Here is a 27,970-nt window from a genome sequence, read left to right as displayed (position 1 = left end):
CGCTGATGATTTCGTGCAACAAACTTCGCGAAATTTGTGGAAAACTCAAAGAAAGTTCCGTTATTGTGAACTTTCGATTTTCACGGACTTTAACATCGACTTTTTCGACAAGTTCGGCAGTCACTTTGCTGGGTCTCCCACTTCGATCTTCGTCGTGAACATTGGTTCGGCCATTTTTAAATCTTATGACCCACTGTCGCACTCCACCTTCAGTGATAATGTTGTCCCCATACACTTCACACAGCTGCCGATAGATTTCTATCGGTTTACAGTTTTTTGCTGTCAGAAACCTTATTACTGCACGCACCTCGCAGCTCGCGGGATTTTCAATTAACGCAGACATTTCAAACCGTCACAGTATCTTAACGGAGCACAGCACGAACCTCTCACTAGCACGGCTAGATGCCGACTGAGCTGCGCAACGCTCTGACCCCAAGATGGCCGCGCTAGCCCCACCCCTAGCGGACACAGACGAAAACGTAATCTACTTTCTGGATAGCCCTCGTAGATGGATCAATAACTTCTTAACTAACAGGACCACTCGGATCAAACTGAACGATCTATACTCTAACAATATTCCTATACAACGAGGAGTTCCACAAGGGTCGACAATTGCTCCACTAATTTACCTACTGTATGTCAACGATACGCCCATAAACTCAAAGTTTACCACTAAACTTGGTCTTTTTGCTGATGATACGGCGTACTGGACCTCCACATTACTTACGCACAACGTACTCAGTCGTTTACGACAGCAAATACATGAATTTGCCAAATGGTGCTCTAAATGGAAACTACAACTAAACCCCAAGAAAACCCAGATCATTTTATTCATCCCACCCCGAAGACGCAGACACTCCATCAAGGACACACGGAACAAAATCAAAATACAAAATCAAGAGGTTCCAGTTACAACAACCGCCAAATATCTCGGAGTTCTCCTTGATAAACGATTAACTTTCAACTCGCATATACAGGAGGTCAGGAAGCGTGCTTTCGCACAATAATAGCCATTAACAGACTAGGCATAAACTCAACGTTGAAACTTAAAAGCAAGCTATACCTATACAAAATGATTATTCGACCTACGCTCTTATACGGACATCCTCTCTTCACTCGACACAACGTAGCAGACGTTTCCAGAGCTGAACGATTTTGGATAAGAAAGATTACAAACAATTTCATGGATGAAGACATCAAGCCATACTATAAACAATTTCGCTTACAACCAATAAAAGAGGTCATCATGAAGCTTAACAGAAAATACAAAGAAAGAATCTTGGACAAACAGTTTTTCAAAGATAACTTCACTGAGCTAGAAAGAACTCCAACAAACCCACCCAAAACTACCCTTCATGCTATCTTAACCATGTAACAAAAAAAAAAAAAAAAAAAAAAAAAAGCATACCAATTCTTAAATTCCAATCACCCTTAAGCACGTTCCTCACTACCTAACCCACAAAACCTAACCAACTAAACCTACCCACTACCTATCTTTACACACATCTACAACAAAACTCTCAAATAAGAAATCAACTAGCATACAAAACCAAAATTCATCTAGACAACACCATTCAGAGCCACAGACACAGAGCCACCAAATTCAACATCAACAATACAACATATAAGTCGCAAACACACTACATCGGAAAAACACAAGAAAGCCATTCTGCGTCTTGTTCATAAACTTACTGCTACACAACACTTAGTTCACACTGGGCAAAATAGCATACATGCTAGAAGCCCGTCTCTGATCTAGTCAGAGAAAAGTTAATGTTTATGATGATGATGATGATGATTTATGTATACAGCTCAGTCATTTTAGGTTTGTAGTACCCTGCAATAAATAGCCTAAAGCTGAAAATTGCCAATTTGCTCTATTCGATGTCCTGAACAACATATCAAAAGTCCCCTAATCTCCCGTTGTCGCTTCCTGGAATTTCAGGCGGTTAAAGTCTGGAGTGATGGAAAATCAGAAGTTATCATTGGAATGGCTGTTACTTGGAAACGGTTAAACCCACAAAGCTATAATAGGTCTCAAATTAAAGATAAATAATAGGGCTTCAGTTCAAGCTATATATTGTTTTAATTGAACACCATCAGGACCGCACGAAACGATTGAACCCCTCAAAAGTTGAAATGAAACGAACTCACTTTTTCTTTGCTTGGTTAGGGACGTTTTGCTATTGCAGATATCGTAAAGCTAGCCCGATTGAAAAAGTTTCAGTAAACTTTCATCTTTCCATCGGTATCTTTGTAGTGCATGTACGACTAATAGTTACGGAGCTACGTGAATTTAAGTGACGTGCGCTGCACTATTGCTCGCCATTCACGCGGCCGTTATGTGGGCACCTGTAGGCCAGATACTTCACGTAATAATATTATAAATAATTGTATGAAGCTGAAAATTGGCACATTTGCTCTATTTGGTGTCCTAAACAACATATCAAAATATATACAGGCGCGGGTCCAAGGGGAGCCAATAGGGGCTATAACTCTCCCTTCCTCCGCTCAGGTATACACTGGATAAAATGAGCTTCAGTCCTGCTTTGCTTTACACTGGATAAAGCGATAAATTATGATTTAGTTCCTTCCTTGATCATATTCTGGATCCCCCACTACATATATATAAGCAATTTGCCATAAACAACAAACAGTTCTTTTTAAGTTCGTCCTTGGAGCAATCTCAACTGTTTTTTCTTTTTAAATGTTTTTCTGTTGTGTTACTTCTCAACGAAATCTCTTAAGCCGAACATTCACAACAATTTTGTGTTACGTGTAGGTGTCACAATTCTGAAGCTGCCAAGAGCACTTCTTTAGGTGTGTGTTTTTCCTTTCGACTACTGAAAAATCGGTGATATCAAGGCGGTTCGATTGGAAAATGGAAGCCACAGAAAGTATCCATAATCGGAATAAGCTCTTTGGTGAGTATTGCTTCAAAATGGTTGTTATTAAGGAAATGCCGAATTCAGAGTGCAAATAAGAGCATACAAGAGTAACCTTCTTGGATCGTTTTGTTTGCGATGCTGGAATGAGTTCAGTCTTCCAAACATGTTCGTAAATGGAATCGTCACTGTTGTGTACTTAGAACACAATGAGTGAAGGTTACGCCTCCGTTATCTCAAAACATATCCAATATCACTTTCTGAGGACTGGCGGTAATCCAAAATTTCTTTGTGGGGAGTATGTATGCTTCCATTTCGTTTTCGTTCCGTTTCAGGGTTGAAAGGCGGTGCACATGTCTCATTCATTGTGACAATTGACTAAAATAAAGCACAATAATGTCATCATGCATGTGAGTTATACATATTCATTGACTCATTTGCTACCCGCATTGCCTTGTGGTCAACAGTTAGCATCCGGGGATTTCCATCTTCAAGCTTTTTTTTTTTTTTTTTTTTTTTTTTGCATTTTCAGTTCCTAACGCAGAATAGTGTCAAAGATCCTATGGAAATGCTAACTCTAGATTTCGATATCACGCTCAGAACTTAAATGTGGAAGGGGTAGAAGACAAAGGTATTTACAGAAATTTATCATCTGATTTTATCGGGAATTTCCTTTTATAATAAAAAGATCCAATTTACCTTGCTCTTATATTATCGATAGTTAGTTTTTAATTGAAAATGTTTATTTTATGGGTATTTTTTCTGAATTCTATTTCAATTATTCAGATAATTTTCTTTAATATTCCCTCAGAAAGATGGATATAGTTTTATATACTCAACAGATTTTACTAATGCATGTATTATAGGGAGCTAGCTTGTTTACCAGCGGGGGCTGAGGTAAAGGGGGAAAAATTTCAACAATCTTTCTGCCTGGCTCTTGCAATACTCCCTTACCCTCCTTCTATATATCAGCGTTGCCAGGGTTGAAAAATTGTCACATGAATGTCATTCTGAAGAGAGTGTGAGTTGGTTATTTGTTGTGTGCTGTTATGGTTGCGGTTTTATTGCTTATTATTCATTTGACAATGACTTCACAGCGTAAGAGAGGGCAAACTATACACAGCGAAGCTAGAGAAGTAATTAGGAAGGCCATAGTGCAGTGCGACGAAGAAGCGAGGGAGAAGAAACTGAAGCATTTGTTATCACAGCCTAATTTGCGTGTGTCCACGTATACAGGGATCTTCGATAGGGATTGCATAATTGCATAAACTCTTTGAATTAAGTGAGTATTAGCTGAATTTTTTGACAACGCACTGGCAACCCTGCCCAGGACCGTCGAGTGATCGTTTCTTGGCGACGGGTGGGGAACCTGCCAATCAACTCTGAATTCCCCAGCCTCGCATTAAAGCTAGCTCCCTATAATACATATACATTAATTTATATATATATATATATATATATATATATATATATATATATATATATATATACTAGCTGAAATTCAACCTGGGTTCGATTCCCGGCGGGAGCTCATGTGGTTCGGATTCCACGTTAATCAGTAGGTCCACGTCTCATATAGCCGCGCTGCTGAACGGGACGTTAAACTCAAAATCAACTCAACTCAACTAACTGAAATTCAAGGGGAGAATGGGCTTATGGAGAATATTTGAAATTCCCTTTTCCTTAGTATACATTATTTATGCAATGAAATTTAATGAAAAAATACAGAATTTACTCTATTTTGACATAATTTTGAAACACCCTACCATCACAAAATACACATTTAATAAAATCAATATGATTAAAAAGTCCAGTTTGAAATAGATACTAAGTATGTTCGAAAAGCTATTTCAAACGGATCTGACATTTTCCCGACTCCGAAAACTATGAATTTGACACAAATTTCAGTATTTTTTTAAACATTTTATTTTCACCCAATCCTTTGCCGATGGGGATGAACTTAAACGCCTCTGAGAGTGTCACTATTCATTTCAGCGACCCCGACAACTATGGATTGGACACTAATATCAGTCGTTTTGCATTATTTTTACACTTCACTTCTTCCAGCTCCCAACTTTTAGGATGTCTTACTCCTACAGTATTTGTTTCAGATTGAAAGTGATATGTTTAGTAAGTTTAGTTAAAATTACTACAGACATTCCGGGGTTACAGTAGAATATATATTCATATACATACATTCATATATATGTATATATGGATGTGCGAGCAACGTTTTGGTGCTGCCCCTGCAAATTTCCAATCCAGTTGATATGCCCGTTCATGCCTAAATTTCGAATTAAATCAGCGCGATTAGAAACTAATAGCTTGATGAACCCAAACTATGGATTCGACACTAATCTCCGTCATTTGAGACATATTATTTTTCACCTCTTCTCATTCCCTATGCCGATAGGGGGAGCATGGACTTAACGCTATCTGGGTTGTATATTAGTATCAACAACATCGAGAACTACGGATTCGACACTAATATCGATCATTTTCGATTACTTTTACATGTGAACCCCTTCCAACCATCCCAGGATTACTAAATGGTATAGAGACTTAATTTTGATTGATTGATTGATTTTGAGTTTTACGTCCCGTTCAGCAGCGAGGCTATATGAGACGTGGACCTACTGTATAGAGACTTAAATGGTATAGAGAATGTTGGCAATCAACCTTCGGACCCCGAAAGCCAGGGGCGGATTCAGGACGGACTTCTGGGGGCGACAGTGGGTTATAATACTGCTACTTGGAGCTACTTTTAAGAGCTTCAAACTCTGGGATGGGATTTATTTATATATAAAATAAGAAAGTTTCCTGGTCGCCCTCTTTTGAATCCGCCCCTGCTGAAAGCTATGGATTCGATACTAATATCGGGCCGCGGTGGCTCAGTGGTAGAGCGTTCACCTCTGGTGCTTGGGGTCCCGGGTTCGATCCCAGCCTCCACCAAGTGAACTTTGTGGTGGACAAACACCGTGTGCGTGTGTTTCCTCGGGGTTCTCCCATTTCCTCCTACTTTCATCATTCCACCATTTCATTCATTACTCATCATCACCGTCTCCTTTAGCCTAACCTGCATAAACGTGGGACGTAAAACTCAAAGATTTCATTTCATTTCACTTTCGATACTAATATCAGTCGGTTTCGATTATTTTTATATATCACTCTTTCTACTCTCCAAGGTATGCTAGGGGTCTTACTCTCACTGGGGGCTTGGGAACTGTCACATGGCATGGGAACTGTCACCAATTAGGAATACCAAAAACTATGGATTCACTACTAATATCGGATTATTCTTATATGTCCCTCCCTTTCACTCCCTCTAGGTCTGCTAGGGAGGATATTTAAGATTTTTTTATTTTTAATTACAACATATTGAAATATCACTCAGTGACCTCCAAAGTGTGTATTTAGCGACCTCAATACTAAATCAAGGATGCGAATTGATTCTGTTACTGTTACCGCCTGCAGATCAAGTCACCAGATCCAAACAACAAGCATCTGCTAATTAAAGTGGAAGAAAAAGTGTCCTGTAATTTTTTTTTCTTGGAACAGAGACAATTTTCTTTCCTTTCTTCATCCTCTATATCTCTCTCCTTCTCCTCTTTTGCTTCATTGTGTGTTTGTATGTTTCTTTTATTTCACAGAGCTGTAGTAATCTCCCGCATCTCTCTTTTTAATCAGCAAAAGAAACGATGCGTATTTTAAAAGCGTTTCTCCGTAAACTACACCACTTACGAGGTACGCTCCATTTTAAATGCCTTGTGCAAAATTTAAGGAAAAGTTTTCTCACTTGGAGAAAGATAAATGCTTTAATCCATATGTTTCACTATCTTTTGTCCGCTTTTAAATGTAACATTTAAAACATTAAAGCCGTTACAATATTTTAAGTAGGATTTAGTTCTATTTGTTTTCGCTGTTCAGTCCTTATATCTATTTAAACTTTTATTCACTATATTTTGTCTGTCTTCTTTGTTTTTCCATGTATTATGAGAATTTATAGTTGTTCTTGGGGAGTGAATATATTTCTTAATTTAAAATTAATATTATGAACACTGCAATGAATGTGTGCTATAGTAAACTAGTTTAAAAGACTTAACAATATACATATATTTATGAAAATAAGAGGGAAACATAAAATAACGCCAGATTAATACTAAAATAAAGGTAAGTGATTCCATCTTGTTTACTATTATCAATGAACAAGAAATTGAAATGAATTCTTTAAGTTTTACGTCTCAGGATTATGTGAGCTAGGCTAAAGGAGACGGCGGTGATGAGAAATGAATGAAATGGTGGAATGAAGAAAGTGGGAGGAAACGGAAAACACCGAGAAAAACCACGCACACGGAGTTCGTCCACCACAAAGCTCACTTGTCGCGAGCTGGGATCGAACCAAGGATCCCATGCACCAGAGGTGAACGCTCTACCACTGAGCCACTGCGGCCCCGAGTAAGAAATTGAGATAAATTGAGATCATTAACCAATTATAATAAGAAATACCTACTGCAATAGATTAAATTAATGTAAATGTGTTAAAAAAAAAGTAAACAATATCCTTAAACCACTGCAATACATATTTAACCTAAGTATAGAAACGGGTCACTTCCCGGATGGATTAAAATTTTCAGTCATAAAAACTACATATAAAAATGTGTCAAAAGTTGATGTAAATAACTATAGATCGATTTCATTACTCAGTAATTGTGCCAAACTATTGGAAAAATGTATAAAAAATAGAATAGTTGTTGTTATTGAACAAATCAAGGTTTTCTTTCAACGAATCAGCTTGGTTTTCGAAATGGTAAAAAATACATCAGACGCTATGTATAAATTAATAGAATTGATTAGTAAAAAAAGTATATGTAATAGCAAAAAGGTAAATACAGCATTGTTTGGACCATGCTAGATCATTTGATGCAATACCACACAAAATTCTGCTATACAAGCTTGAGAAATGTGTTGGGTTGTGAATCTTTTATCCGAGAGTTCGTAAATGCTGAGTGTTAACTAATTAACCAGTTCATTTTACAAGTTATTACCAATGAATGTAAAACCTCTTCTTGGTTTACTTCCAACCGTTAATATCGTTATGTGTCACTGAGTACATGAACGTATCTTTTGCAACCACTAAGGTCCAGAGACAAACACTTTTCTACAAGCTTATTTGTAGTATCATTTAAATCCACAACTCTCCCAATTTGCCACAATTAACACAGTAATCAATATTTTAACTTTAGCAACTTTTGGCTCTTATTCCTTTAATCACATCAGCCTCTTATGGCTCAAATTCTGTCATTCACTAAAGTTTCACAATTATCAACTTCATACATTACAATAAACATAACATGGATATAGTATACGTAAAGCCGCGTCAGTTGCAGAAGGAGCTGGACGCTCATACTTTTAGGGATTATTCATTGGGTATCTACGAACTTACCAAGGGGGTAACAAACCGACTTTGATTTACTTCTCGAGTGATACGAAAATAAAAAAGAACGTACCTGTTTGTTGTTTTTGTGACCTTATTTATGTTGGTGATTACTAATGTGCAAAAGTCTGAGGTGTATCGAGTAGTACCAGGTCAAGCATGATTCCTTAGCGGTGTTTGCAGACAGAAAGGAAGTTTGGGGGTCATTACGTACAGGTTTTCGTGAAGAGAACGCAACGCGAACTTTTTTTTTTTGTTTATTCTTAGCCCGAATATATCCTCCCACTATTTGATGGTGAGTCGAAATTAATGCTTTCTGCTCTTTATTCTCTTTTTTGCTTTCATTCCTTACATTTTGCCCTTGTACTTATATATGCATGTGTAGTGCCCTTCTACATTATCTATGACTGTGTGTGTGCGGGGGGGGGGGGAGGATTTAACGCATATCGCATGTCTTGTGCACATGGATACTTCTTAGTATTGCAGTACGTAGAAAATTTATGGTATTTCGTGTAGAAATGGTAATAGAACACAGAAGAAACGCAGATCAGGGTGTATTCACACTTTATATTGGAGTGTGTATACAGCATGATCTGGGTTTCCTCTGTGTTCTGTTACCACTTGCACATGAAATAACATCATTTCCCAACGTAATGCAAGAGTAAGAAGTATCCTGGAGCACCGAAAACAAAGGCGGTCTCATGTATACTATTACCCATAACATAGCAACGCTATTCACCTGTCACTCAATCTCTTACCACTTTGTCCGATTATTCTTAATTAGCGCTTTGTCCTAAACTTTACAAGCCCTAACAAGGGAGACTAATGGTAAATGCAAGTGAATGATAATGGAAGAATTAGTGGAATTATAATGTGTGGGGGGATAGTGGAGTACCTTGAGAATACCCATGGACACGATCTTGCCCACCACAAGGTTACTTGGTCGGGGATTGAACTAAGGACCCTAAGCACCAGAGGTAACCCTAACAGCACAACTACATAGCAGGCATATGCCTATCATGTTCCCTCAGGTACATGGGAATGTGTCCAGTATGTGCCTTATGTACCTCTGACAGGAAAATCGAATGGATGGCAAGTGATAGTCACAGTCTATGTCCGCCCCTAGACACATGCCTGACATGTACCTGGGGAACGAGCCTAGTATGTTTTAGGTATGTTCCCCTGACGTGAGCGTCAATGAACCACAAAATTACTCCCCCAAAATATATTAAATCGCCTATATGTGTAATGTGTTTACATTAAGGTGAGTCTATAAAACACTTTAGTCAAGTAAAAAAATATATATATATATATACCCCAGGGTGGGCGCGAACCACCAACCTTTGGATTACTAGCTGGCTGCTCTTCCGACTTTTTTTTCTCCGGGAGCGTGCGCTAACCGTCCACTCTTTTATTATTATTATTATTATTATTATTATTATTATTATTATTATTATTATTATTATTATTATTTATTTATTTATTTATTTATTTATTTATTTATTTAACTAACACAAATATAGTGTACAGGTAAAAGGAAATTAGACACTTCAAAAGAGGTCTCACAGAATAAGATTGAGAAAAGAAACTATGGACCAGTACATCATGGTGTTAATTGTTCATTTAAAACAACAAGAAAATTGCCAAAGTTCTTTTGCCTTTCATTGGGAGAAAATTTCCATTTTTCTTTGAAAACATGATATTTGTAACTGTCCACTGTATATTCCTGATTTGTCAAAAGATATTGTATCGTAATTCCACAAAGCCAAATCACTGCATTGTGTTTTAGTGATGGAAAGAAAGTATTTAAAATCTGGAAACAACATAAAGTCTGGCGAAAACGTATCAATACTGCAACGACATATAATGCGTAAAATAGTTTCGAAAAGGAGCCAGATGGGAGTAACTAGACTGCAGGTTCTTAGTCTATGTTGAAGGTTATCAAGTTCAGAGCAAGACATACAACTTGGGGATTGACTGAGATGAATCTTGTGTATTCTGCCTTTTATTGGTACCAAATCATGTACTACTTTATACCAAAGAGATCGTTGTTTGGCGTTGAGAATTGTATTATTTACATTTTCCCAAATCTGATTCCAATTGTGATTTGGATGAAACTTGAGACTTTTGTACATCACTGTCTGTGTGAGTTGTAAGGATTGATACATATTTTTGACACTAAATCTTACTGGTACACTTGGATCGAGAACATTATAACCACTTTCAAAAATATTGTCCTGAATGTATCTGACACAGGAGGGAATCACCGTGAGGTTAAGAGGTGCTACAGTCCCTGTTTTCTCTATTCAGTAGAAGCTCCATACTTTCACAAATAACGATTTGTCTGAATGAAGAATGTAGAACCATTTAAGGAAATACAAAACTTTACACTTAATGTGAACATCAACTAAATTCAATCCTCCATTAGATTTGGTTTGTGTTATTACATACATAGGAGTTTTAAAGATAGACACTTTCCACACAAACCAATAGTGTGCAGTGTGAATTTGCCTACTACAACGTAATGGCAAGGGCAAGAGTTGGCCAACAAACCAAATTTTCGCAGCTAAATATGTATTAGAAATCCAAACTTTTTCCTCTAAACAGAAATTACGATCTTTCCAGTTGTGGCACGTAACTTTGATGTTTTGAATAATTACATTCCAGTTATAAGTAATCATTTCATGTACAGACTACAAACCCAGATTAGTAAAATCTTGAGATTGTCAACTTGGGAGATTGGTATATTGTTGTTCATTATTCCAGTTTCCAAGTTTAAGTAATTTTGTTTCTTCATATTAAGTTGTGCACCACTATATTTTGCAAAGGCATGAATAGTGGCAATGATACTATCCAACTCAATTGTATCTTTAACAAGGACAGTTAAATCGTATGCGTAGGAAAAAAGTTTAAATCGTAAATCCGCGAATTGTATACCAGATATGTTTACTTCAAGTGTATAAAGCAAATGCATCATAGATATATTAAAAAGGATCATGGATAATGGACATCCTTGTCTCACTGATCGTTTAACAACAAAGGACGGAGTAAAATATCCATTAACCTGCACTTTGGATCTCGATATAGTATATAAAGCTTTGACTTGTTGTATGACTTCCATTCGAAACCCAATATTACTCATTATGTTATATAAATAGTCACGATTTACTAAATCAAAAGCACATTGAAAAGCTATTGATAATATTCCATGTGTGTGTTTTTTTTTCTTTTGCTGTAATCCAAATATGACACTAACTAACTAACAAACTAACTCTATGGCCTATGGAACCCGGAGGTTCAGTGCCGCGTTCACAAAAGCTCTCCACTGACTTCTATCCTTAGCTAATTGCATCCAGTTTCTACTTTGTATTCCTATCTCTGCGAGATCCATCTTAATATTGTCCTCCCATCTGCGCCTAGGTCTTCCTAATGGTCGTTTTCCTATGGGTCTACCAGTCAAGACTTTGAAAGCGTTTCTACCTTCTTCCATTCTAGCTACATGACCTGCCCACCTAAGCCTCCTAGACTTGACGACCCTAACAATGTTGGGTAAACCGTATAAACTATGTAGTTCCTCGTTATGAAGCTTCCGCCATTCCCCATTCTCGTTCCTCTTGGGTCCGAATATTCTTCTCAGGATCCTGTTCTCAAATACTTTCAGTCTATGTTCTTCCCTCAGAGTAAGCGACCATGTTTCACAACCATACACAACAACAGGCATGATTATCGTTTTATATATTTTAAGCTTCAAATTCCTCGACAGAATTCGCGACGACAAGAGATTTTGAACCGAATAGTAACACGAATTCCCTGCTTTTAGTCGACATTTAATTTCTTCGTGAATATGATTTTCGTCTGTTAATATTGATCCTAAATATTGGAAAGTATCCACTTTATCAAAAGCATTATTTAATATTTTAACGCCTCCACAATTTGCCAAATATGACACTGTGTCTCTTAAATCCATCAGCACTTCAATCATGTTCCGATCATTAAATCCAGCTTGCATTGGATGTAATATAGAGGGTATAACCTTCATTAGCCTATTGGCTAAGCATTTAGCAATGATTTTGTAATCCACACAAAGCATAGATAATGGACGATAATCTTTAATTTTACGTGAATATCTAGTTTTCGGAATTAGAATAATGACACCTTGGGAGAAATTCGGATGACTAACATTACCGAAAAGAATTTCGTTCACCATTTGAGTGAATTCTGCTCCAATGGTGCCAAAAAATTTCTGGTAAAATTTTGCTATTAAAACATCTAATCCTGGCGTCTTGTTTCTTTTAAGATTTTTATTAACTTCCCATATTTCTTTCTCTGTATACAATTCCATTAACATATCATTAGCTGCAGGTGTAATTTGTGTCGCATCAGAAACGTCTACAAGCTGAGTTAGATCTGTTGTAAATTCTTTGTCAAATAAATTTTTAAAATGTTCGTATATTCATAAAGAAATGTCAGCCTGTGATGATAGTACATTGCCGGAATCAGTTTCCAGTTTTGTAATCAATTGTTTCTGTCTTCTTGCACGGTGTTTAATCAACTGGTATAATGTTAACTTTCTGTCAGGTAAAATATCAATATTTCGACATGAAGTTCGAAGTTTTGTAATTTTCTTACATTGTAGCTGTAATATTTTACGTTTGAAATATTTCCCATCCCTGTAGGAAATCTCAGTATTACCGTGAGAAAGTTTGATTGTTTCTGCTAAATATTTCATATAATAATCCATAGTATATTTATCTGTATTTTGTACTTCCCGAGCATATTGTATACAAAACCATTTTATATTTTTCTTAACATACGTTTGCCACCATTGGGTTGTTGTGGAATATCGCTGCTTGTACTTAACCCATAATTTCCATTCTTCAGAAAACAACTCATTGAAGTTTTGGCGTTGTAAAAGCTGGACATTTATTTTCCAATAACATTTCCCATAAGAGACAAAAGGCTTTCCAATGGCAAGCTCTAGTTTAATTGCAGAATGATCTGTGAAGGGCGCAGGGTAGACATTATAATCAACTAATTGTAAAATGATAGTACGATTAACATAGCATCTATCTATTCTAGAACCAGCATTATTCCTGAGATATGTAAATAGCTTATCTCGTTTACACTGAATTGCACAATCAACTAAATGGTCGATGAGGAGTTGAGTTGATTTTAGTTTAGCGTCCCTTTCAGCAGCGAGGCTATATGAGACGTGGACCTACTGATTAACGTGGAATCCGAACCACATGAGCTCCCGCCGGGAATCGAACCCGGGACTTCCACGCCAAAGGCGCGTACGCTAACCGCTTAGCCACGGAGGAGCTCTGGTCGATGAGGAGTTGTAATGCTGCACTATACGAAGGCACACCCTGACAGTCTTGTGGTCGAAGGTGACAATTAGTATCACCTATTAAAATCATGTTATTGAAGGTGCCTGTAAACAAATATAAAATGTCGGCAATATAAAACACTTCTCGAGCTTCCCTGTTTTGATGCCCACCCGGAGCATATATATTTACAATAACAGTTTGATCCCAATATAAAGCAATACCACGGCCATCAATTAACATTTTAATATCTGAAATGTGAATGCCATCTTTAACTAAGATCGCAGTACCAAAGTGCTTCTCCCCAAGATTTACATAACTAGTGTAGCCAAAAATATATGAAAAATCATCAGCCGTAACCTCCTGAAGACACAGGAAGTCGACATCATGTTCGTAAACAAACTGTTTGAATAGGGACTGTTTTACTTGAGATTGTAGTTTGTTAATATTTAGTGAAATGCACCTAGTAACATATGGCACTCAAGTGAACATAAATAACTATTAAACTGCACAAATTGCTTAAAATGTATGTTATTGGACGGAATGAAATTAGAGAAATTGGTTTTTGAGGTCAAAAACTATGTCTGTACACTTTGCTTGTCTGTTGCTTCAATTTGACAATTTTTTCTTCTTTTCTTCTTGTTTCTACTCTCATTCAAAATATCAGATGATGTGCTCTCCGTATTCAATTCATCGTTAATTCCTTTTGTCTCTGGTAAGCTCTTTCCTTCGTCTGGGTCTGCAATATCATAGTTCTTGTCAGCTATAACAGTACCGTCTTCGTCTGCTGTCACAACAGAAGGTATACTATCGTCGGATGGTTTGTCATGAGATACAGTCATCCATACTTTCATTTAATTGTCATTTGTAAAAACTGAGCCAAGACTAACGTCATCAGCTGTACAGCACCTATGTGTTCCGCAATTTGAAGGGTAGCAGCACTCTTTTTAGTCACAGCTTGAACTAATGGAGGAAAATTGTGCTCGGAGAGAGTGAATTCGTCATTCTTGGAAATATGGGGATCGAGAGTGTTGTACCGTGCTGCTGATCTGGCAGTTGAAATATGTTTTTTTTTTCCTCTATTCGTTCAGTTATCTTTTGTTCTGTAGTTGGTGATTGAAGTCATCGTGCACCTCCAGACGGGTATAGCCGTTCTATAAGTCTTCCAATATTTATGCATAGAATATGTGGCCTATACATTTATGAGCGGGACCACTTTTACTCTTTTTACACAGGGAGTTTCAAAACAACACCGACAACGTTTGGTAGGTGATTCCTGGCACCAAGATAAGTTGAAAAGTATAGACCAACCTGGGTGCACAAATACCGCAGGCTGCCAATATTATAGGACCTACCGTAGTCGGTCAAGACTTTATTTAGGAACTAGTATGTGCCCTTTCCAAGGTACTTCCGCAACAATTTTTATAGAGGTAGTGGTGATTACTTAAAATTATATGCCCATAGCTAAACTGCCTCTATAAAAATTGTTGCGTAAATTCCTTAGTATTCTGAAACACATATTTTTTTTGGATAGCGCACATATAAGTTCCTAAATAAAGTCTTGACCCGATTACTTTAGGTCCCATAGTTTTGGAGCTATGTACCTTTAAAGTTCATTTTTCCATGTTTTCAGCAGCCTATAACTCCGAAAGGAAGCATTTGTGCACTCAGGTTGATCTATATTTTTTGTCTTATTTTGATGTCAGGAATCACTGTTATTTTGTAACACCCTGTATAGTAGTAAAAATAAGCTAAAGATTAAGAAAGTTTTCTAACATTTTGCTTTTTAACTATGCGAGTTTAAGAAAAAAAGAGTTCTTCAATGTTGTTTAGAGCAAACAACACTCATACGTTGATTGTAATGAATATTACCATGCTAAGTCTTTTGTTGGAATGTATGGGTTGTTTGTGCATTGATAGATTCTCGTGTCTATCACAACTGAACAGGAAGAACATGTCTGGATATGTCATGTTATTTTTAACCTTGACTCTGCCCAATGTACACAATGCAACAAAGTGTATTAACTTTGGCATAATTTATTGTGTTTATCATCACTATGGTAACCGCAGCTGATTACACAGTACAAGCTTTTAACGGAATCAAAAGCGTAGCCCAATCATGTTTAACATTAGGCAATTATAAAGCTCAGCTTCTAACCAACCACAGATGAGTTCCAATAATAAAGAATCACAGCAGCATCGTTTCATTATAAGCTTCTGGTATTAATTATCGTTCTATTGTGTAGGGTTGCAATCTACCTCAATTAACAATTAGGCATAACCATAACCACGGGCGTCTCTGGCGGGGGGACGAGGGGGATGCGTCTTCCCAATACTTTGAAGTACAAAATGTTCAATTCTAATTTAATTTATTTCATTCTAATTTAATTTATTTACTAACGATAGAATAACATATAAATAACAACAATAACTATATTTATTTGGAATATAATATTCAGGCTGTGAAACGATTACAGCAGAGTTCTTAATATTTTTCAAGGGGTCCGTAAAGGTAAGCACTAAGGTAACAAATGGAATCGAAGATAACAAACAGGTTGGGCTAGGTACTACTATTTAAATCACTTTCTTTGATGTCCCCCCAAATTTTACATGCCAGAGACGCCAGTGACCATAACTAATACAGGATTTTGTCTTTTTTAATGAACAATAAGGGAAGCAACATACAATAGGAAAAGCTCATCGTTGCCTTTAGATGAAATTTTTGTATTTATGAATAAAAGGACTAGCAAATTGTTTTCCATATTTGTGAAATTCAATTTTATCTCTCTAAAAGAAGAACTCCTGACTGACTGATCAACACCCAGGTCATACCACTAAGTTAGAAATTTGAAATTTGGACAGAACACAGGATTTGTAAATGAAATCTTTCAGTTTAACGTCCCACGATTATGTCTGTTAGGCTAAGGGAGACGGATGATTAAGCCAAGCGAATGATGATGGAAGAATTGGTGGAATTAAAATTGGGAGGAAACGGGAGTATCCCGAGAAAAACCCGATGTTGTCCATCATAAACTTACTTGGCCGGGATCGAACCAGGGACCACGCCCACCAGAGATAAGCGCTCTATCACTGAACTACATAGGCACTTTGTGATGTAAGGTACCACTAAGGAAGGATTTTTGAAAATTCGGCGAGGAAGCGGGAGGAATTGAAGTGGCAATTATTATAGTAAAATGCCCATATATATCGTAATCTCTGACTAATATGGTATATGGATTTTCCATTTAAAAGAATTAGACATGCGTTTCATCGTTTGTAGTTATTTCTTCGAAAAGGGAAGAAAGAAGAGGGAAGAAAAGGAATGAGGTTTAAATTGTTATAACAAGATGATCATATCTCGAAATTTTCTAAGGTTAGAGACATCAAGTATGGTATTCAAACTTTTCATTTAAAATAATTAAAGACGTATTTCAGCATTTTAAAATATTTCCCTTAGAAGACAAGAAAAAAGTTGAGGGTTTTCAAATGTTACACCATGGCCTATTTTTTTAAAAAATTATAGATATGATAGGAATGTTGGTATGTAAACTGTACACATATAGGGATGTTGTTATTATACTATATATATATATATATATATATATATATATATATATATATATATATATGATGTTGATTCCAGAATTGGACTACACCTGTTAGAATATGCAACATGTGATCATGCCCTTTGGCCAAATATGCAATTCTATTTGTTTTAATGTTATTACTTGATTATCATGTTTGAGCATAATTCAATAATAGAGAGTTAATTACATCATTTCCTCAAATATTGATCTGCATAATAGTTAAATTAATATGTATAGAGATTCAAGTTTAATTTGGCTATATTCTAATCTAAAATAGACTCTCATGTAATTGGAATTCCATTATTTAAACGTTATTTGCTATCATTATGACATTAACACAATAATATACTCGTTTGTAATCAGAAGATTCAAGAATTTAAATTATTACCAGTTTTTTTTTTTTTTTTTAATCTGTCATTCCTCTATGGATTGAAAGGTATGCCTTAATTCTATTAATTTATATGGCATTGTCAGATCTCGTCAATCGCAATAAATATGTCACAAGAGAAGTTCCAGCGTGGCTTGTGGTTAGCACATACGACCTCGACGCGGGAGACCCAGATTTGGTCCCAAACAGGAGGTCTTTTTCTTCCGTTTTTCTTATTTCGTTTTTTCTTTCTTTCTTCTGCTCTGTTTCTTCTTTCTTTCTCTCTCTTCCTTTCCTTGCTCTCACTCTCTTCTTTCTTTCTTTCTTTCTTTCTTTCTATTTTCCTCTTTCTTTCCTTTTCTTTCTATCTTTTTCTACTCTCTCATTTCTTTCATTCTTTCTTTGTTTCTTACTTTTCTTTCTTTCCTTGTTTCTTTTTCTGCTCTCTTCTTCCTTTCTCTCTTTCTTTATTTTCTTTTTTCTTTCCTTGCTTCTTTTTCTGCTCTCTCTTCTTCCTTTCTCTCTCTCTCTCTCTTTTTTTCCATGTTTCTTTTTCTACTGTCTTTTCTGTCTCTTCTTTCTTTCTTTATTTCTCTCTTCTTTCTTTTTCTCTCTTTTTCTACTCTCACTCTATTATCACTGTTCTTTATTTCTCTTTCTTCTTTCTTTTTCTCTCTCCCTTTCTTTCCTATTCTTTCTTCCTTTTTCCTACTCTCTCTACTCGCTCTCTCTCTATTCTGTGGTTCGGATAGTAACTTGAGTTGGAGGTCCACGTTTCACATGACATCGATGCTAAAAGAAACGCTGAACTATAATCTTACCAATCAAAACCAATATCATCACAAGAAGTCATTCAATATCATTCGGCACTTACCCAGCCGAAAACCAGCTACCATGTACCGGTGCCCTTTCTGCACTTCAGTGACAGAGAAACTAGCGTGCCTCCATTTTTCTCGTGTGCAATTTCTCCTTCAGGATGTAGTGGACAGTTTGATGACACACCCAAAATCTACACGCTTTGACAGTGTAATGACGATAAATTTTCAAAAAAACGTCTCGCATTGACTCCCCTGCTTCTCCATAACGGACGGAGAACCGTTATAGGCCCAATCTGTTGCCCCTCCGATCTGAACGAAATACCATGAATCATGTGAACTTACTTGTTCGAAATTTGTGAAGAAAGCAATTCAAAAGTAAACTGTTAAATTTTATTAATTAGTATGACATGGTCAATATGTCGCAAGGGAAGCTCACGCGTGGCTATATGGTTAGCGGAGGCGACTTCGGCACAGGAGACCCGGAGTGGATTTCTGGCGGATATTTATGTGGTTTGGATCCCACGTTAAGCTGTAGTTTCTACCACGTTAACTATCCCTACCAATTAAATCTTTTAACTACCATTTTTCCTAATTAAGGAATGGATTTTAAGACGAAGAATACCTACCATGTCAAAATTTTAGCTCACTGGTTCCCAATTGCTTTACAGTTGCTGATCATATTTTTTATTTTTAGGGAAGGTACGAATCCCACACCTTTAAATTTTAATGTCTGCATAATAATAGCAGTTGATAGATAAGTAACAATACTAACAACAATTAAATTACATTCCTTTATGTACGTCATAAGCATAAAACATAAGTACATACATACAAGGAGTATATCATTATTTATATCTACTGTATTATAAAATTGAAAGTGACTATGTTTGTGACTCTTAATCTCTTGAACCACCCGACCAATCTCGAAGAAATTTTTGACGTGAATACAGTTCTCGCCTGGGAGTGTTTTCAGCTATTCATTTTGACGGTAGAAGTTAGGGGAGGGGCAGGATGGAGAATTATAAAAAAAATAATTATAAAAAAAAATCCAATCTCAATCAAATTTTCAACATAGATGAGGTTCGTGCATGGGGTGTTTTTTTTTATAATTTCAGTTTGACGGAGCAACGTAGGGGAGAGGAGGAGGGGGAGATATACTAAAATCAATATACATATATAAATAAAAGTGACTATGTGTGTGAGTTAATAACTCTTGAACACAAGTTCAATCTCGATCAAATTTTTCAACATAGATGAGGTTCGAACCTGGAAAGTTTCTTATCATTTCATCTTGACAGTAGAGCTTAGGGGAGGGGGAGAGCAGAGGAGAAATATATGAAAATGAGTAAAACTTAATAACTCTTGAACCACCCGACCGATCTCAATCAAACATTCAACATAGATAAGGTTCGGGCCTGGGACGTTTTCATCATTTCATTTTTACGTGCAACATAAGGAAGGGGGAAATATATGTTAAAAGAATGAAAATAAAAGTGACACTCTTTGTGACTTCATCACACTTAAACCACCCTACCGATCTTAACAAAATTTTCAACATAGATGATTTTCGGGCCTGGAAAGTTTATATAGGGGAACGTGGGGCATAACGGGGTAGGGGGGCATAACGGGGTATCAGTAAATTTTTAACTGTAATTAACTACAATCTAGCGATAAGTACCTAAACAAGATTCTCAAGGACGAAGGGCTGTTGCGCTTGAGCAGCGTTCTTATCAGTTGAAAAGGAACAGTGCTGTGTGTCACTTCTTTGTTTTCGTGCTATGGCATATAACGATTGGGATTTTACTTGTGTCAAGGTAAGGCAAGTTATTTATTACACACTTTTAAACTATTGATATGTTGAAAGAATATTTCTTCTGTGTTTGTTGTGTGTTTTTGAGGTTTACGGATTGTAAGTTATAACAGAGATACTCGTTGATTTCACACTACAACTCATCTGGGGCAAAACGGGGTGGAGCAAAACGGTATTGCAATCACCCCATATTGCCCCATTTCCCCATTATGCCCCGTAAGAGTATCGATTGTGTAGTTTACTATCCAGCTCGAAACATTTCTTGTTAATGCTGGGATTGCATTTGCGCAGTTTTGTTTAAGTTTTTCATGTTGAATTTTCAAAATTTGGTTGATTTGATGTCAGGAAATATTAAGATTTAACTGACAATAATTCAATGTTATCTGCATAAACTTTGTAGTACAATTCCCAATGATCACATTTTTTCTTTTTCTTAATAATGCCTAATTCAGAATGTACCTTTTGAAGTAATTATCAATATTTTTTTTTTTAAAAAAGAGTACTCATCTTTTGTTATATTTGATTATTGAGTCTAATAAATATTTCATAAAATTCAAGTTGTGTTGTATAATAGTAATCATATATTGTTGTTTTATGATAAGTCTATATTAGAGCTGGATATTATAGATGTAATAGTGTACGGGGCAGTATGGGGTAGGGGCATAATGGGGTTGACTGAAATCCAATGTTCCATTATGCCCCACGTAGGGGGCATAATGGGGAAAAGAGCCATTTTTGGAATAAGCTAAGCAAAAAGGTCCAAAACAATATTTTTGAAAGGATTTGCTGGTTGAAATATCACAATAAATGTCCAACGTGTCTACCGCAGAAAAATTACTGCAATTGAGATATTGGTTACCAATTTAGAAAGGCAAATATCTTAGCTTCCCCATTATGCCCCACGTTCCCCTATATGACCAATATCGTTGTCGAATTCATAGTTTTCAGGATTTTTGAAATGAACAATGACATTTCCGATACCGTGTCAAACAACATGGGGAGGGCAGGGATATATAAAAATCATCGAAAATGATCGATACCAAAGAGCGCTTTAGCAATAGTAAAAAGTGACTGAATAACGGAACATATTACTATTTTAATTTGTTTAACGCAGGGAAGCGGGTAATTGATGATAGTCTCCTATAAATTATGAAGTGTAAATAATTTTACGGACCACTTAAATTTGTACCACGGACCCCTAGAAGTTCGCGAACCACCAATTGAGAAAGACTAGGTTTTTAATATAAATATCTCATTCTTGTTTTAGAGTGCGGAGAAAACAAATAGCGTTGTCACGTGTATACCACATGAAGAAGTTCGGTTTGTTTGGCATGATATTTTCTCTATTAATATTGAAACCGGGTGTGGTAGTAGGTTTTTAGCACTTCCGGTTTTAGTAGAGAGATTAGAATGGAGTATATTCTTGAGTCGATTAATTAATTACAGAAAACTGTTTTTTGCTATTTATTATCATTTTTGCCCTATAGTGATCAACATTAAAACAGAATATGGCGGATTTCTGCCATTTCCAGATTCTATAAAAGGTTATGGGAGAAAATAGTATCTAATCGATTTTAGAACACTAAATCGATTCCGAAAAAAAAAACTTCTCACCATCACATATGGTTTTCTTATTGTCTGTAGAAACCGGAAGTTGTAGTGGATTTCTGTCACTTCCGGTAGGATAGAGATAAAATATATCCTTGGGCCGTTAAATTGATTGCAGAAAACCGCTTCTCGCTATCTATTACTGTTTTTTCTCTATAGTGGTCAATATTAAAACCGGAAATGTTTGATTTTTACTACTTCCGGTTGAATATAATCTCTACCAACGAACTCGATTCCTAATTTCCGACCCTCTACATTATAATCGAACTAGTTCTTGACATTTTTGTCTCAGCGATGGATGGATATATAAACACGATAAATATATAAAGGAGCTTTGGTAAACCAAACTCGTTTATAACGAATTCACTTGTAGGAGACTTTGAAAATTCAAAAGATGTTGAGGAATGAGGATAAAGCTTACCTTTACAAGTGCTGAACATATTACGTAGGTATAAAATTTAGTGTAGTGGAACTTTTTTTTTTCTTTCGGAGGATATAGAATTTATGATTTAGGAATTAGATTTCTGGACTTTTGATATCTATTTTCATTTTAGCCCGTCACGTGTGAGGGATGACGTGTCTCGGCAATCATACCATCCGAGGAAAGACAAGGAAGAAAGGTTTGGGAAGGAAGCAGCTTGGGCCTATATGTTAGATACAATCCCGGCATTTGCCTGGTGTGAATGACGAGAACTCAGGAAAGCTTAATTAGAATGGTTGGCCTGAAAAAGCTTCTACCCTTTTTTTGACCGAGTGTTCCCACCGGGAATCGAACCCGGGAATATTCGGAGGATACGACATTCAGCTACACAAATTGAATATGGTTGACACAAAGTGAGTATAGAAATCTTTAACAAAGAATTATATATATATATATATATATATATATATATATATATATATATATATATATATAGCTACTACTTAATTCTTCTATTAACCTTTATCCTTAATTTATGCCTTTCTCCAACATAGTTCTTTATATCAGTCGTAATCCACAATTAGGCTTGTGTATAGCCCGCTCCCCCCAGTTCTTTGTCACCGGAACTGGAAGAGTCACTACCAGTACTACTGCTACTACTACTACTACTACTACTACTACTAATACTACTAATACTACTATTATTACTACTACTACTACTGCTACTACTACTACTACTACTACTACTACTACTTATATCGAGAACAGAACCCAACCAACCCCTGCGGGGCTTCTAACTCGTTCCTACTACTACAATTGCTACTACCACTACTACTGCTACTACTGTTGCTACTAACTACTACTACTACTACTACTACTACTACTACTACTACTACTACTACTACTACTACTACTACTTCTACTACTACTTATACTAAAGCTCCCTTACCACAAAATTTATATCTTAAATCTTTATAACATGCGATTCCGATTCATTATGAACTAGTATGAATCGTTAGAATCACTAGGATGCGTTAAAAATCACTGCGGGGAGCGGGCTATACTCAATCCCACAATTACACTAATCTTTTTTAACAAATTAAACTATATCTTCATAATCTCTGCCATTATAATCTACCTTTATTTGCACATGCTATCTCTCTTAACTACAGAACGGTCTGTGTCATATTTGTAAGCACTTTGTGCCATGTTTGAATATCAAACAGTGAGGAACCCAGTGGAAAGGCTCCTGACTGTTCCGCATGTACTTACTTGAGTTAAAATACATTACTTTAAGGTTTTTAAAAAAATATGCTCGAAACATGCTTTATTGTTTGAAAGCTACATGAACTTTTCTTTTAAATAACACTGAATACAAAGAAAGTTCTTTTCCCACAACAGTACGTTACATTTAGTCTTTTAAAAGAAGCATCACTTTCCTTTCTTTTAATATATATATATGGGGGGGGGAGGAATAAATTATTTACTGAGTTTCTGTCAAGTACTTTTAGGCCATTATGGTTTGGTAACGGGTGAGTTGTGTTTAGGGAAAACGAGAACCACAGAATGCTTCTGTGTGGCATTTTCTCCTTTGAAAACAAATGAAATCCATTTCCAAATTAGACAAGCTAACATTGTGCCGTGTGTGGCACTAAGTCTTATAAATGAACAGAATTCATTTGTTCTGCCAGACACAAAAGTCTCAGCGCTGGCTTAGAGCTACTTTTGGTGTTTCCAGAAAGAACTTTTCTCCTTGTGTGTGTGTGTTTTTATTCATTTCTTAAGATCTCAAATGAACTTTCTTCTTCTTTTTTTTTTCAAATGGAAGAAAGAGAAATACATAGCCGAAGAGGAAAGAAATATAAATAAATACGTATTTCTAAGGAACGTTAGTGTCAGTGTTGTCAACTATATGCTAATTTTCATGTACTTAAGAAGTATCAGTGTCAAACGTACTCCATATGAAAGAGTTTGGTTTGTTTGGCACGATACTTTCTCAATTAATACTGAAAGTAGAGATGGTAGTAAATTTCTAGGGATAGGAACAGGAATTAGATTTCTGAGCTTCCGGCAGCTATGGCCGTGTTAGCCAGTCACATATGACGTCCCTCGGCGACCACACTGCCCGAGGAATCGCAGAGGAAGAAAAGAATAGAGAAGGAGCGAAGTAGCTTGGGACCATTATCTTAGGTACCATTCCGGCATTTTCCTGGTGTGAATGAGGGAAACTTAAAAAAAAATCTCACTCAAGATGACAGGCCTGAAAAAACTTTTACATTTTTTCGATAGAGTGTCTCACTGGCGTCTCTGGCATGTACTACCATGAGCAAAATAAATGACGCGTCTCTTTATTTTGAAGTTTTTTGAAAATATCTCCGTTTTCTTTATATGTTCGAAATTTCGGAAGGTTTCCCAGCAGGACAGGTTAATAGCAAACCCGTTTTTAATATTTGTGTTAGATATTAGCTTAAAATAAAGAAATTAGAAGCAAAAAACATTAAATCGATAGAAATCTCGAGAATTACCAACTCTGCTAAAGTGGGAAATTTTCAAGAACGCGAGGGAATTCTGCAGTTCAACACGAAGCAGCGACATCTATGTCATTGAGAGAAACGTGGATTAGATCTACAAATGAAAATTTTAACGAAATATTTCTAGTATGTCTTATTATATGCATTATCAGCGAACTCCAAATATATGAATCTATGTTAAGTATTAACGTATAGATAGTGCAAATAGTGGAAATTACCCATGGAAAAAGACGAATTGTTAGCCCAATCGTAATGAAAAATCGTCTTTACTGTAGAACAGGTTCAGCTTACGTAAGAGAGCAAATAGCTCAGTTAGGTAAAGCAACGAGTTTGTATACCGAAGGTAGATGGTTCGAATCCCGTGGAAGTACTGTTGTCATTTTTATCACTAAGGTTATTTTATTTATTTTTTATTTGGGAAAGAATCAAATTGTAACATATGTGTAAAACTCATGACGATACCAAAAAAAAAAAAAAAAAAAAAAAAAAGAGAGAGAGAGAAAATATCGTCGCATTTGCATTAGTGTCTCTAATTTTTGTTTGCAAACAGATTCGTAATTATTTCCCCTGTGCTCACTGATGCATAACGAATGTCTTCCAGTAAATGTTAATTCTAATTTGGAGAATTTTATAGTTTCACAATGTTTCTCACTACATAGTCTTCTATCTACGTGTTTGGATATTTTGATAACAGATTTCCCTATTAAATGTTTAATTTTCTCTATAAATATTTGTCTTAAATTGAAATTGTTTTGAATTTACTACATAAGCAAAGTTGCCCGAAGGAGGGGAGCTCAAGTAATAGATATTCTACGTAAAAGCAACCTATTGTAGAATGATGATGCTTCTTACCTTCAGCACATAATCTTAACATTAGAGAGTCAGAGAGAGAAAAATCCTGGTTTTTCCTCCTCTATGACCACCCATTTTAAACCTCTACATATCATTGTTCGTCTCACATAATTTCGGCTCTCCAAAGACATTCATATTTATTATTATTATTATTATTATTATTATTATTATTATTATTATTATTATTATTAATGAATATGCCACCCTTACATAATGTTGTAACTTTACACATCTTAGTTTAAAGTGCTTTCTTTAGTAATAATTTGAGCAACCACGTCACAAAATTTAAAATGTATGAGGGGGCACGACATTTTATTTCCCCTCCTCTCTTTTCAGCACCCTCCAACAGAAGGTATATAATTTCTGAGAAGCAGGGCAGACAAAATGAATAAGAAATATATTTAGAGCATCCTTTCCTCCTTCGTGAATGTAATATCACGTAGCATTTTTTATTCTACTGAAGACGACCCTAGGCCGTTATGGTTAGGTAACAAAAGAAATACCTAATATATTTATAGCGCCCCTTATCTGTAATATTACCTCTTCTTTATTTGTTCGAGGCTTCCTTACACAACCAAGGGTGACAAAAAGAATAGGAAAAGTGTCTAAAGATTACAAAAGACTTTATATTTTGTCAGAAACAAGGCAGTATATACACAACATTGCTTTCGTTAACAAGTGTTTCACCCTTGAGTCGCTTATAAAATTATGCAGAATAACTTTTGCCGATCATTGTTCTAGAGGGATTTGTCCAGGATGGTTTGGTGTCGAGCTAATAACGATAAGTATATTTATTTACATCACTGTTAAAGAAATAGCAAACTTTCTGAAAGGAACTTACTTAGGAAACAGATCTTCCTTCTACTTAGCCAGAGCCCACTCTGAAAAATTGCATCTGGCATTCTGAGTGAAAGTTCTATGGGACTATTAGAAAAATATATTCCCGTTTTCACGCTGATGGTAGAATTTCTTAAACAGTTATTGAATTACGTTCGAAGGGTAGGCGTAAATAGCGCCCCCGCAACAATGTGGCGTGGGGACCGCACAAGCTGCAAGGCCAAAAAATATACAGAAAGTACGCAGGGGCGGAGCAGGCCAAATTTTCACACGGGCAAAGTGACTTTTTGGCGCCCTTCCCCTAGTAGTAGCCTATATTTTACATTTTATCATAGTGTTTTTAATAGTTTAAACCAGGAGCGTCATTTCAGATTTTGCTTTGGGGGGGGGGGAAAGACCTCTTGATATAAGTAAAATTTCGCGTTTTTCACTGATTTACTACTATTCTAATGATAAAATCTATATACATCTCAAACTCACGGGGGGCAAATGCCCCTCCCTGCCCTCCCTAAATGACGCCCCTGTTTTAAACCCATTTTCAAAAAGAAATCCATTACCTAGGAAAAGTTCACAAAGAATGTGGCCCGCTATAAACAATACCAACTCCACCCCCCCTGGTCTAGTGGCTAGCACGCCTGCCTTCTGTGATACCGGGTCCAATTCCCGGTGGATTACTGTTGAACGATAAAAGTGGTTCGGATTCCACTATAATTAGTATCCACATCTCCCTTGCCCATTAAGGCATAACCGTGGAACGCTAAACTCAAGCAAACAAACAAACAATACTTAATTCCCGGCACTCTATATTCTACATGCCATCTCTCAATTTTTCGATATAGCCCACTTAGTACTATGAAACTCTCTTCTTCCATAGTGAAATGGAAAAAGATCATATAATTGCCACTACTTTACAAGAATATAAACCAAAAACGTCAGTAGAAAGCAAATTATAAAATTTACTTTTTGAGGCTCGTTTTGGTGCCCCTCTTTCTCTGGCGCCCCGGGCAGTCGCCCGGCCCTTAGTCCGCCCTTGAAAGTACGGACGCATAACTAAGGACTGCGGAGGAGAGGTTAACCTTCATGTTATGCCACTGGTTTGACGTGTTTGAAATGTCCAGTAAGTGATCAGTTGGTGAAATAATTTCGACGGTTACTGATGTTTAAAGTTTAGCTAAGACAAAGCTACCTAATCAAATACATTTGATATCGCGATGTCACAATTTGATTTTTCCTCACATAAAAAAGATAAAAACAATAGTAATAAAAACCCTTACTCGTACTGGGCTCCTAACTAACTAACAACCTAATTCTTACAGACTAGTTGCTCTGACCAACTGAGTTTCGATTTCTTACGCGAAAGAAGTCTGTTATATTAAGAGGCATGCTTTTCATTATCAAAACTGTTCGAAGTAATACGAACATGGCTTAAAAACAGGGACGGAACTGAATTACCACTCGATTGACCTTGAGGGCAAATCCCCAAAGCGTAGCTA

This window comes from Thermobia domestica, chromosome 1, assembly GCF_964235325.1.
Source record: "Thermobia domestica chromosome 1, izTheDome1.hap1.1, whole genome shotgun sequence".
NCBI classification, from domain to species: Eukaryota; Metazoa; Arthropoda; class Insecta; order Zygentoma; family Lepismatidae; genus Thermobia; species Thermobia domestica.
Note: the sequence above shows the minus strand (reverse complement) of the source record.